Source organism: Zootoca vivipara, chromosome 1 (assembly GCF_963506605.1).
Source record: "Zootoca vivipara chromosome 1, rZooViv1.1, whole genome shotgun sequence".
Lineage (NCBI taxonomy): Eukaryota > Metazoa > Chordata > Lepidosauria > Squamata > Lacertidae > Zootoca > Zootoca vivipara.
In genome coordinates, this window is record NC_083276.1 from 54,030,022 (window position 1) to 54,042,396 (window position 12,375).

A 12,375-nucleotide genomic window follows, 5' to 3' on the forward strand; every position below is an offset into this window, starting at 1 on the left:
TAAAATTTTAGAGCAGGACTCATTCTATTGGATGGCTCATAGTCCAAACCAGGGGTTTTTGCCTTTTATTAGTCAGTTGGCAATTTATGCAGTCTGCCCACACTTCAAACTTGCAGTTTGCCTGCTGTTGTCATTTTCTTGTTAATAAAGATAAGTCAATTTAATTCTACATGGTCATCACATGATTTCATTCCTCCAGAAGGACAAGGGTGGAGATTTCCCTTGCTTCATTTGTAACAATTTTACCACCCCCTTTTCCCCCCACGGCTGCATGGTATAGTTACGGTCCTAGAGGGGGGAAACGATTCTCTTTTCCTGTGGATCAACACAATTCTACAAGTTTCTCCCTCCCACTTTGAAGTGTCTATGAGTGTGTAGCTATTGTTGCCATGCCAATGTCAATCATTTCTGGTAAATGCCCACCAAAAGCAAACTAAAAGCTCAATGGTTTTAAGTGCTAGCAAATGAAGACAAACAACAGATCCTGTATCAGTTCTGCTTGTAGCTGACAGTGTGTGCAAAACGTTAAATGCCCTGTAAGTATTTTTAAGTATTTCCTGGCCCCATTGATGATTGTTCAAACAGTGAATGGACATGTCAAAAATACTGAAAGGCCCCTCTGCTGACATTAAATAAATTGCTGGCTTCAACATGCCACTTACAAAAGTACCAATGCAATTATCATCTCTAACGAAGTTCCTAAGTATGTTTGTGTTACTTTAGAAAGGGGGGCTGTTGCCTGGAGTGAGGGCAAAAATGTATTTTTCTCAGACTCAAAGAAAAGATGGAAATGTCATTGTAACAATGACCATACTTTGCAAGTACATTACACACTTCTTTTTTCTGTACAGTATATGTGCTTTAAAATATACTATTCAAACAGTCCAAAATAAATTATTTTTTTAAAGAAAAGTTATATTAAATATTTATGTATCTATTTAAAAATGTGTGCACCATTATTCATTAAAAAATCAAAGTGGTTTACAACAAACATAAAAACCTTGTAAAATGCTAAAATCAGAAAAAAAAACCTATTTCAGATAGATATTCCCATACACTGTATTTGCCTAACTGGCAGCATAGAAAGGTTTTCAGCAGATGTTTGAAAACTAAAATGGAAGGTGTCTGCTGTATCTCTATTGGCAGAACATACTTTTGCTTGTAATTTTATAATTGCAATTTGTGTGGCCTGCTTGGAATTTTTGTTATGTTAAGTGGTACATGAATTAGAAATATCAGGCAAAGCCAATCTATCAATGTCTGCTCCACTGAGTTCAATGGGACTTACTCCCATGTAAGTGTGTTTAGTATTACAGCCTTATATTGTTATACTTCCTCGTTGATTTATGGCATTTTAATGTGTATTTTATTTCAAAATGCTATTCTCTGATTTGGGGGAGGTCTTTGGGCTAAATGCAGAATATAAATAAGTTGTCACAACAACAGTGATAACTAAAAGCAACAAATTATTATTTAACACCTCTTTTCTAAGGTTCTTTTAACTAATTATAGTCACACCATAGGAACTCTTTACAAAATTGCATGGACTCTAGTTAATATGCATTTTGCAACATTTCAAATAAATATCTTATTATTAATATTATTATTTCAAATTTGTAATCCACCCTTTCTCCCCAAAGGCAGTGCAGGACAACTCACAACCATAAAATTACATTAAAACGATTTAAAATCTAATACATTAAAGACAGCAGTTGCTACCAACATGTTTTGAAGAATGTACTATAGATTGCCAAAATTTGATAAAGGCTTCCCAGTATTACATTTCTGTCTACCGTCTTTGACTCATGCATATGCAGTAACCTTTGCTATAATATTCAAAGCATTTCTCACATTATATTATTATTATTATTATTATTATTATTATTATTATTATTATACCACCCTATACCCGGGGATCTCAGGGCAGTTCATACATTATGGCACATGAAAGATGAAAGGTCAGGCCATTGACTTATCTAACACACGTGAAGGCTGACTGGCAGCATCATGCCAAAAACTCAGTCTTGCCAACTGAGAACCTTGGTGATGCTATGGATTGAATGTCACACTTGCACATAAAACATAAAATTGTAGAGTTGGAATGGACCACGAGGGTCATCTAGTCCAACCTCCTGCAATGCAGGAATCTTTAGCCCAATGTGGGGCTCAAACCCACAACCCATATGCTGTCCCACTGAGCTCTCTTCCAGAAAATGACTTTCTTGCACCACCTCTTTAAGGTGAGCCTGTATTATCATTTCATGATTGTAGATTTGGGGTGGGGATGCTGGGAGAATACTGGCTTGCCTAAGTCATTTTAACAGATTCTTGACTCACCAGTAGGGAAATAAGATGGGATCGTTTTCTGTTCCACATTGTATTCATTGCATACAGCAGCATTTCCATTTTACTGCAAGTCATCTTCTGCCAAAAACTAGTTTGGCTCAGCATTTTGTGACAGAAAAAATATGTAACATACATGGTCATTATGTTATGCCACCCCGTCCATTTCAATCCAAAGGAAACAGTGCAGATGGTGGTGGTGGGAATGTGAACCTATTATTTGTTGACTGAAAGCAACGACAATTGCAATCCATTGGATTGATTTCCATTCTGGATATGGGACAAATAAGTGGACATTCTAATCCAATTGCTGCTTTCATCTGAATTCTATGACATCTATATTGACAGGTATTTCTTGGCTCGCTGTCCACTGACTCACTTTTACAAGCTGTATATGGGCTTAAAGCCTGTGTGGTTTCAGATACGACATCATATAAAATTTATAAGAGACAGGAAAACTGCAAAAAAAAATGCCATCTGCCTATACATCATGCTGATACTAGATCTGTAGACAGTAAGGACAGCAAAATTTTAGCCTGAGTAATGAAAGGATATCCACAAGTACATCTCATCAAGCTTTCCACAAACACCCCAAACTCTTTGGAAATATGAAAAAAAAGTTTACCAAAAAATATAGTGCTCACTCATACAAATTGTTGAAGCTGTAAGACCCCTTAAGCAACCCCAAATCATAATCCAACACTGGGTTAAGTATGATTAAGCCTATTGAAACCAATCAGCTTAAGACTTAAGTAGTCAGCTCTGTGTTGGATTGTGGCCATGCCTTCCAGCTGCTCTGTGAATGTGTCATTTTGGCAAGAGATGCAGAGAATAATTATGCAGCTAGAAAATAATGCATCACAAAGTTATGTCCACCACCAAGCATAAGCTCTCTACTATTTGGAGACTGGAAGGCTAATGACCAAAAACAAAGCAACTGAGCCCTACAACCAAGCAGAACTACAGCTCCCTTATAAGGTGCAGTTGTGCAGGTAAGGATGGGCAGGGGGGAGAAATTAGACTCAGTTCACTTTTAAATGTGAAAATTTGCACTTTCTGAAGCAATATGTGAACCAAAGCAGTGATTCTTGGAAATTTGCACTTCTCTGAATTTTGCACTTAGGTTTTCTATCCAAGCAAAGATGCATTTGCTGGGTAAAGTGTACATAAAAGGTAAAGGTAAAAATATCCCTGGCCGTTAGGTCCAGTCGCAGATGACTCTGGGGTTGCGGCCCTCATCTCGCTCGATAGGCCGAGGGAGCCGGCGTTTGTCCGTAGACAGCTTCCAGGACATGTGGCCAGCATGACTAATCTGCTTCCTGCAAACCAGAGCAGCACACGAAAACACCATTTACCTTCCTGCTGGAGCGGTACCTATTTATCTACTTGCACTTTGATGTGCTTTCAAACTGCTAGGTGGGTAGGAGCTGGGACCAAACAACGGGAGCTCATCCCGTCGTGGGGATTTGAACTGCTGATCTTCCAATCAGCAAGCCCTAGGCTCTGTGGTTTAGACCACAGTGCCACCCGCATCCCTAGTATACATAAAGGGTACATAAAAATGCATATATTCATGAGAACAGCATACAAAATTCATGAAACAGTATATAGAAAAATTGCATACCAAAAAAGAGCATATTGGGAAAGGACATCCCATGAGGACCTTTTTTAACACTGTGGAAATGTGGAGAACTGAATTTAAGGTTGGGGAAATGAGAAACAGAAATATCTCACCTATTGCTGCTCACAGCTCACATCCTCTAGACCACGGGTGTCAAGGACAAGGCCTGCGGGCCTAATCCGGCCCGGCAGACCTCGTGATGTGGCCTGCCACCCGCCCGCTGCCAGACCTCGCGATGTGGCCCGTCGCCCGCCCGCCCGCCGGCCGCTCGCTCACCCGCGCGGTCACCTGGGCGCCGCTTCTGGAGGAAAGGGCGGGACACAAAGTTGAATTCGAGGCCCCATTGGCTAGTGGCGCTGCTAATCTCAACCTCTCAGCGCTTACCTCGCCATTGGAGAACGGAGTTCGGAGCGAGGCAGCCCATTGGCTGAAAGTTTTTTCCCGGCTCCGGCGGTTGCGCGGGAGTTGAAGCGGAGCCTGAGAAGCAGCATCCTGAGCCTGAGGGGAACAGCAGCCGGACGTGGAAAAGGAGCAAGAGGCCGGTGGCAGCGGCACAGAGGTATTTCTTTTCTCCGCTCGAGAATTCAGGGGAGCCTCCCCAGCCAGGAGGTGCAAAAAGTTTCTGGTGATCGTGGGTAGATCTTGGGTTCCTTAGAGGTCGGCAGCCTAAAAGGGAAAGCTCTCCAACTCTTGTCTTTCTCCCCCTCCCAAAATCTCAATAACAATGGGCAATTGCTAGGAGAGCTCCTTCCCTCTTGCCGACAAAGAGCTAGAGTGTGTGTGTGCGCACGACCGTGTGTGCCTCCGTCTTGCCGGCAAAGAGTTCTTACCCGTGCAGGAGGCCATAGCTGCCAAGTTATCCCTTTTTTTAAGGGATTTTCCCTTAAGCTGAATAGGCTTCCTCGCGAGAAAAGGGAAAACTTGGCAGCTATGCAGGAGGCTCCTGTCCCGTTGCTGCTTTAAAGCCAGCCACAAAGCCAGCGGTCTCCCCTTTCCCTGCTCGCCTGCCAGATGGCTGGCTGCTGCGCAGCTTGCCTCCCAAGCCTCCCTCCCCACCTTACCCCACACCCCAGTCTTCCATCCATGCAGGCAGTATCTCCCCCCTTACCCCACACCCCAGTCTTCCATCCATGCAGGCAGCATCTCTCCCCTTACCCCACACCCCAGTCTTCCATCCAAGCAAGCAGTATCTCCCTCCCTTACCCCACACCCCAGTCTTCCATCCCTGCAGGCAGCATCTCCCTCCCTTGCCCCACACCCCAGTCTTCCATCCCTGCAGGCAGCATCTCCCTCCCTTGCCCCACACCCCAGTCTTCCATCCCTGCAGGCAGCATCTCCCTCCCTTGCCCCACACCCCAGTCTTCCATCCCTGCAGGCAGCATCTCCCTCCCTTGCCCCACACCCCAGTCTTCCATCCCTGCAGGCAGCATCTCCCTCCCTTGCCCCACATCCCAGTCTTCCATCCCTGCAGGCAGCATCTCCCCCCCTTGCCCCACGTTCCAGTCTTCCATCCCTGCAGGCAGCATCTCCCTCCCTTGCCCCACACCCCAGTCTTCCATCCCTGCAGGCAGCATCTCCCCCCTTACCCCTCACCCCAGTCTTCCATCCATGCAGGCAGCATCTCTCCCCTTACCCCACACCCCAGTCTTCCATCCAAGCAAGCAGTATCTCCCTCCCTTACCCCACACCCCAGTCTTCCATCCGAGCAGGCAGCATCTCCCCCCCTTACCCCACACCCCAGTCTTCCATTCATGCAGGCAACATCTTCCCCCCTCACCCCAGTCTTCCATCCGAGCAGGCAGCATCTCCCCCCCTTACCCCACACCCCAGTCTTCCATCCATGCAGGCAGCATCTTCCCCCCTTACCCCACACCCCAGTCTTCCATCCATGCAGGCAACATCTCCCCCCTCACCCCAGTCTTCCATCCGAGCAGGCAGCATCTCCCCCCCTTACCCCACACCCCAGTTTTCCATCCATGCAGGCAGCATTTCCCACCACCCCTCACCCCACACCCCTGTCTTCTCTTCGTGCAGGCTGCATCATCCACCCCCTTTCCTTCTCTGTAAAAAAAGCTCAACAACTTTGAGCTGAACCCCTAAAAATGGGGGTAGATCATTGCCAGATTTTAATTCTGAAAGTAGATCACTGTCTCTTGGGAGTTGGCCACCCCTGTAATTAATGGGTTGATTCAATATGAGGAAATTGTATAAGTTCACTTGATGGGAGCAACACACATGAAACCATACAGGTGTCGTAATAAGGGAGTCAGAGTTTTGCCCATTCCCAGTAATCAAGGCAGCCCAAACTCATAAGGCAGTGGACACATAGTCCTACAGATACAACCGGCCCTTTGAGGGTGACCAAACTGCTGATGCAGCCCCCGATGAATTTGAGTTTGACACCCCTGCTCTAGACACAACAACCAGTATCCTTAAAGATACATCAGCACTGTTTTACAGAACGGCTTCATAACATAGCTATGGCTTTAGAGTATGGTTACCAGAATTCATCATGCGAAAGGCTGGACTAGATGAATCCCAAGCCGGAATTAAGATTGCCGGAAGAAATATCAACAACCTCAGATATGCAGATGACACAACCTTGATGGCAGAAAGTGAGGAGGAATTAAAGAAACTTTTAATGAGGGTGAAAGAGGAGAGCGCAAAATATGGTCTGAAGCTCAACATCAAAAAAACTAAGATCATGGCCACTGGTCCCATCACCTCTGGGCAAATAGAAAGGGAAGAAATGGAGGCAGTGAGAGATTTTACTTTCCTGGGCTCAGGATCACTGCAGATGGTGACAGCAGTCACGAAATTAAAAGACGCCTGCTTCTTGGGAGAAAAGCAATGACAAACCTAGACAGCATCTTAAAAAGCAGAGACATCACCTTGCCTACAAAGGTCCGTATAGTTAAAGCTATGGTTTTCCCAGTAGTGATGTATGGAAGTGAGAGCTGGACCATAAAGAAGGCTGATCCCCGAAGAATTGATGCTTTTGAATTATGGTGCTGGAGGAGACTCTTGAGAGACCCATGGACTGCAAGAAGATCAAACCTATGCATTCTTAAGGAAATCATCCCTGAGCGCTCACTGGAAGGACAGATCGTGAAGCTGAGGCTCCAATACTTTGGCCACCTCATGAGAAGAGAAGACTCCCTGGAAAAGACCCTGATGTTGGGAAAGATGGAGGGCACAAGGAAAAGGGGACGGCAGAGGAGAAAATGGCTGGACAGTGTTCTTGAAGCTATAAGCATGAGTTTGACCAAACTGCGGGAGGCAGTGGAAGACAGGAGTGCCTGGCGTGCTCTGGTCCATGGGGTCATGAAGAGTCGGACACGACTAAACAACAACAACAACCAGATGTCCCCATTTCTCTGGAACACTCCCCAGATTTACAAATCTGTCCCTGGACAAAATCCCTTCCTGGAATGTCCCCGGAATTCATTTAATGTCCCCGGATTTATATTTTAAGTGTTGTAGATTTATTAGTAGGGAATGAATGTTGCGTGATTGGTTCAATGACACAAGACACATCATATGGGGACTTCCGACGAGGCAAAATGGCGGGTGCCACAGCAGTGAGCAGTTCTTGAAGCCAGCCAGAGCCAACTGGCACTACCATGCTGCCTCCAGGCTGCTGAAACTGCCGCCACCACTGCCACTGCTGAGAGGGAACCGGAGACGCCCGGCACATCAACTGCGGAAACCGCTGACACGCACACACACACACACTGCGAACCAAATCAAGCTGGAATTGAGAGCGCCCGGCCACCCGGATGACTGCTCAGCAGTGCTCCGGGGCCAGGAAAACCCTGGAGCCAATGCAAGGAGAAGGAGGAGAGGAGAAGGAGAAGGAAGAGAGAGAAAAAGGAAGGATTAAAACAAAGGGAGCCCCGACCTTGCCACACCACTGCCGCCGCTGCCGAGGAGGAGGAGAGGTAGAAGAGCACCAGGAGGGGAAGGACACGTGGCCGAGCCCAGGTCCAACCTGAGCCTACTCCATGGCAGCTAGCACTCCAAGAGAGCAGGCCAGGGCCCAGAGAAAAGCCACACGACAGAGGAGACCACAGAAGAGAAGATATTACTTCTTATTTATTTCATTTTATTTTTTTTTAAAAACTTTTTAAATAACTTTTTCCTCTTTTCAGAAAAAAGGTGTCCCCGGATTCTTTGAAAAAAATCTGGTAACTTCACTTTAGAGACCCTTTTAAAGAGCTAAAAACAAGAGCATGGAAAGTCAGAACCTCACCTGTGATAGGCACAGCTGGCTTTTTGTTTCCAGGTGGCATCATTTGCAACTGAATCCAACCACAATATTTTTAGATCATATCAATCAGCAGATAAATAAACATAAATGGTATATCACCAATTATTAGCTGTTATCTAGGATGATTATAGGACCCAGGTGGCGCTGTGGGTTAAACCACAGAGTCTAGGGCTTGCCAATCAGAAGGTTGGTAGTTCGAATCCCTGCAACGGGGTGAGCTCCTGTTGCTCGGTCCCAGCTCCTGCCCACCTAGCAGTTCGAAAGCACATCAAAGTGCAAGTAGATAAATAGGGACCGCTCTAGCAGGAAGGTAAACGGCGTTTCTGTGCACTGCTCCGGTTCACCAGAAGCAGCTTTGTCATGCTGGCCACATGACCCGGAAGCTGTCTGCGGACAAATGCCGGCTCCCTCAGTCTATAGAGCGAGATGAGCGCCGCAAACCCAGAGTCGGACACGACTGGACCTGATGGTCAGGGGCCTAGAGAACGTTTAATAGACTAAGAAAAGTGCGGGACCACATGGTTATGAACAAAACTGCAGAACTGGCACTATTATAGGTGACACATGATATCTGCTCCACATTTGCAGGAAATTGATTTTTTTATATATAATGTATTTTTCACAACTTCCTGCTTATTGTCACCAGACAGGTGCCGTCTCAGCACCTGCTAAAAACATTTTTTAGCTTATTGCTGATTTTAATTATTTTTGAATATGTTCACTTGTTTTTAACTATTTTTTACTGATCATTTCATTATTTCCTTCATTCTATGACCTGTTTTAAGGGTTTCTTTTCAGAATCGAGTAGCATATAAATGTTAGGAATTTGAGAATGGAAGTACGAACAATTCAGACTTTTCAACCAAACTGGCAGCTTTTTATTAGGCATTAGAATAAAAAGAAAATGGGTGAGATGATAAAAATAGGCCTTCTTGGCATGATGCAACTGGATGGTGTTTATTTAAATATAGGATATCTGATATGATATGCGATCAGACCAACTCATGATTTAAAAATACTTCATTATTGTGGGATTTTATGCAAATAATGAAAAGAAATAAAATTAAATGTATAGAAAATTTAACACCTGGACAGCAGACTGAGCAGGCAGGCAAACAGCTTACATGTTCGCAGTCTTGTTCTGCACTTTGGTGAGAAGAATTATATTTATGTTTCTATATTATTCTAAATATTTCTATTAATTATAAGTGAATTATGCAATTCTTTGCAGATTTGCATATATGTGTGTCTTAGGACAAGTCTATTGTATCTTACCCAAAGGAGCCCAGGGCAAAATCAAAGTTGCCCAGGGAAGCAAATGCAAATTTGTGTGCTCCTTTGACATCCTCTCTTTTGGCAATGCAGAACTAGCTATGGAACTCCAGACAATATATGTCTGGCTCACCTACTTAGAAGCTTTTGAGAACATTATGGCATCAAGTTCTAGCCAGGCCTACAGAAGCCTCTGCAGCTTAACACAGAATGGTCTGGTTTGCAAATCATAGTAAGCCAAACCATCACTTACTGTGACCACACAAATTTGAAGAGGATCTCACAACTGCTTTGCTACACCATTCTTTTTATTACTCCCACATTACAGTGGTACCTTGGTTGTCGAATGGCTTGGATCCCAAATAAATTGGCTCCTGAACACCACAAACCCAGAAGTGAGTGTTCCGGTTTGTTTGGAAACTGAACGTTTGACACGGCTTCCGCGGCTTCCGATTGAGTGCAGTCAATCAGAAGTCGTGCCTTGGTTTTCAAACAGTTTTGGGATTTGGACGGACTCCTGAAACAGATTAAGTTTGACAACCAAGGTACCACTGTATTTGTTCTTGGCTAGAGAGTGTGGTCGGTGAGAAGAGAGCTTAACCTCAAGTCTGTGTTTGGATTACAAGCCAAAACTTGGCTTGGTTTAGTATAGCACATTGTGGGAGACAAAAAGATCATACTACAAGAGCCCACACATTTCCATTGTCAAGGTAAACTATAGTTTGGCTTACCGTGATGTGTCAAAACAAAGAAGGGAAGCTTCTCTAAACTCCTATTACCTTTCTCAGATCATAAGAGAGTTACACAATTTTAAAAGACCGTCTCAGTTTACAAGTTGCCTCCAGCTTATGTTTGAAGAAGCGTGATTATGTTATGTCATCGAACACACAGTGTGCATCAAGTGAATTATACAGTAAAGATGAAGGTACTCCTTTCTCTTGGAATCAAATGCCTTCTATTATTAAGCTGACCTTTAAATGTACCATTACGTTAGGCAAACATCATCATATGAAATTAGTCACAGCTTTCTTGTTTTGTACAAGCAAATTTTTGATTACTGGCCTTTCTATAATGTCACTATTCACTTTAATAATTCATGCTTCTCTGCTTATCAGCTTTTGAAATCAAAATGGTATATTCTGCTATAAGTCATCCTCATTGCTGCATTTCATTTTAATGCATGGCAGCTGAACACTAACATAATTATTGCAATCTGTTATTCACATACAGTTTGGACGCAGGTGGCAATCCAGTTTTGTATTGTAAAAAAAGGGGGGGGATGGTAAAGAAGTAATTCAGAAAATAGAAGTTTGACAATTGTATCAGGGTCAAGATTGGGAAACATTGATTTTCACTTCAGGTAAACTTAGTGTCTAGTAGATTAATATTCTATTAATGTGTGGAATCAAGCTTCATCTGTGATTTCAGTACACACACACTAGGGATGTTGCAGAATGGCCACTTACCCCTTTATAGGTGGTCAGCAGTTGCAGCCCCTTGTGGATTGGTCACCATTGCTGGCAGCCACAGCAAAGACCTTAACCATCAGCTTGAACCAAAGGAGGGTGGGTAGAGGAACCTGACAAGGGAAAAGCAGGTAGGGCCCCAGGTGAGAACTGTTTAAATGGCCTTCCTGCTCCATCAGCTCCACCCCCTAGCCCAGCCCGTGTCCCAGTCTGCATCCCCATTTCCCAATCCGGGATGCAGGCTAGGATTCGGCTTCTGATAGGTGGTGTGGGCTTACGCCAACGCCCCCTATCCAAATGGAACTCCGATGTCATGATTCCCTCGTTGGAGCCCTGGAGAAGCCACCGCCATCTTGCAACGCCCCCTATCCATGCCCTATAGGACATGCCAAACACACGTACATACACACACTCTCTCTCTTCTACACATTAGCAGCAAAACTTAGAGTTAGTTTGACACAATGAGGCATTCAAACATTGCTTCACTACCGTGTTTCTCATATTATAAGACACGTCTTATATTTATTTTTTCCTCAAAAAAACACACTATGGCTTATTTTCAAGGGATGTCTTATTTTTTTCCTTCTCCTCCTGCCGCGGCCAGCATTGCTGCTGCGCCTATCACTATGTCTTATTTTCGGGGTATGGCTTATATTCCTTGAATGCTTAAAAATCCTGCTATGGCTTATTTTATGGGTATGTCTTAAAATATGAGAAACAGGGTATGTAATGCTTCACTATACCAATGGAGCATTTCATTATACCCATGAAGTCCTTGAAATTGGATGAGCATGTCTGGGTGGGCTTTGCATGTGGAAAGTAGCTTTGTGTACCAAATTTTATTTCAATGTCTCAACATTCAGTGGAATTACCATGCTGTGGAACAAGCAAACTCTCGGGAACACAAAACGCCAAACGAGTGGGTTAGTCCAAAAGCCCCATTTCACTTGGCCAATTAATCAAACCAGAAACAGTCTCCCTAGGATGTGAGAAGGCAGGTTGGCTTCCTGACATAGCATAGAAAACTGCCTCAGAGGCCACCCTCTGCTCTCGCTGATGCCACTACTCCCAAAGCCAGGCCTGCTGCAACGGCTGTTGTTGACAACACTTCATGCTTGTGTACGATGGAGTGAGGGAGCACATCCCAGGCTGCCTTGGGCCAAGCAATGTGGGGGGAGAGAGAGCAGAATTGCTAGTGCAGAAGATCAGTAAAGCCTGCCAATTAGCCATTGGCAGTGGAGTCAGAGGCAGGGGGTCCAAGAGAAGCATAAGGGCAGGAATCTGGGTTTTTGTGTGTGGCAGCTGCAAAGTGATTTTACTTGAAGGGCAATAGAGTTTTGCACATCAGCTGGATTAATGTGGGAATGGAAATAGAAAAGGAAAGTAGCAACATAATTAAAATG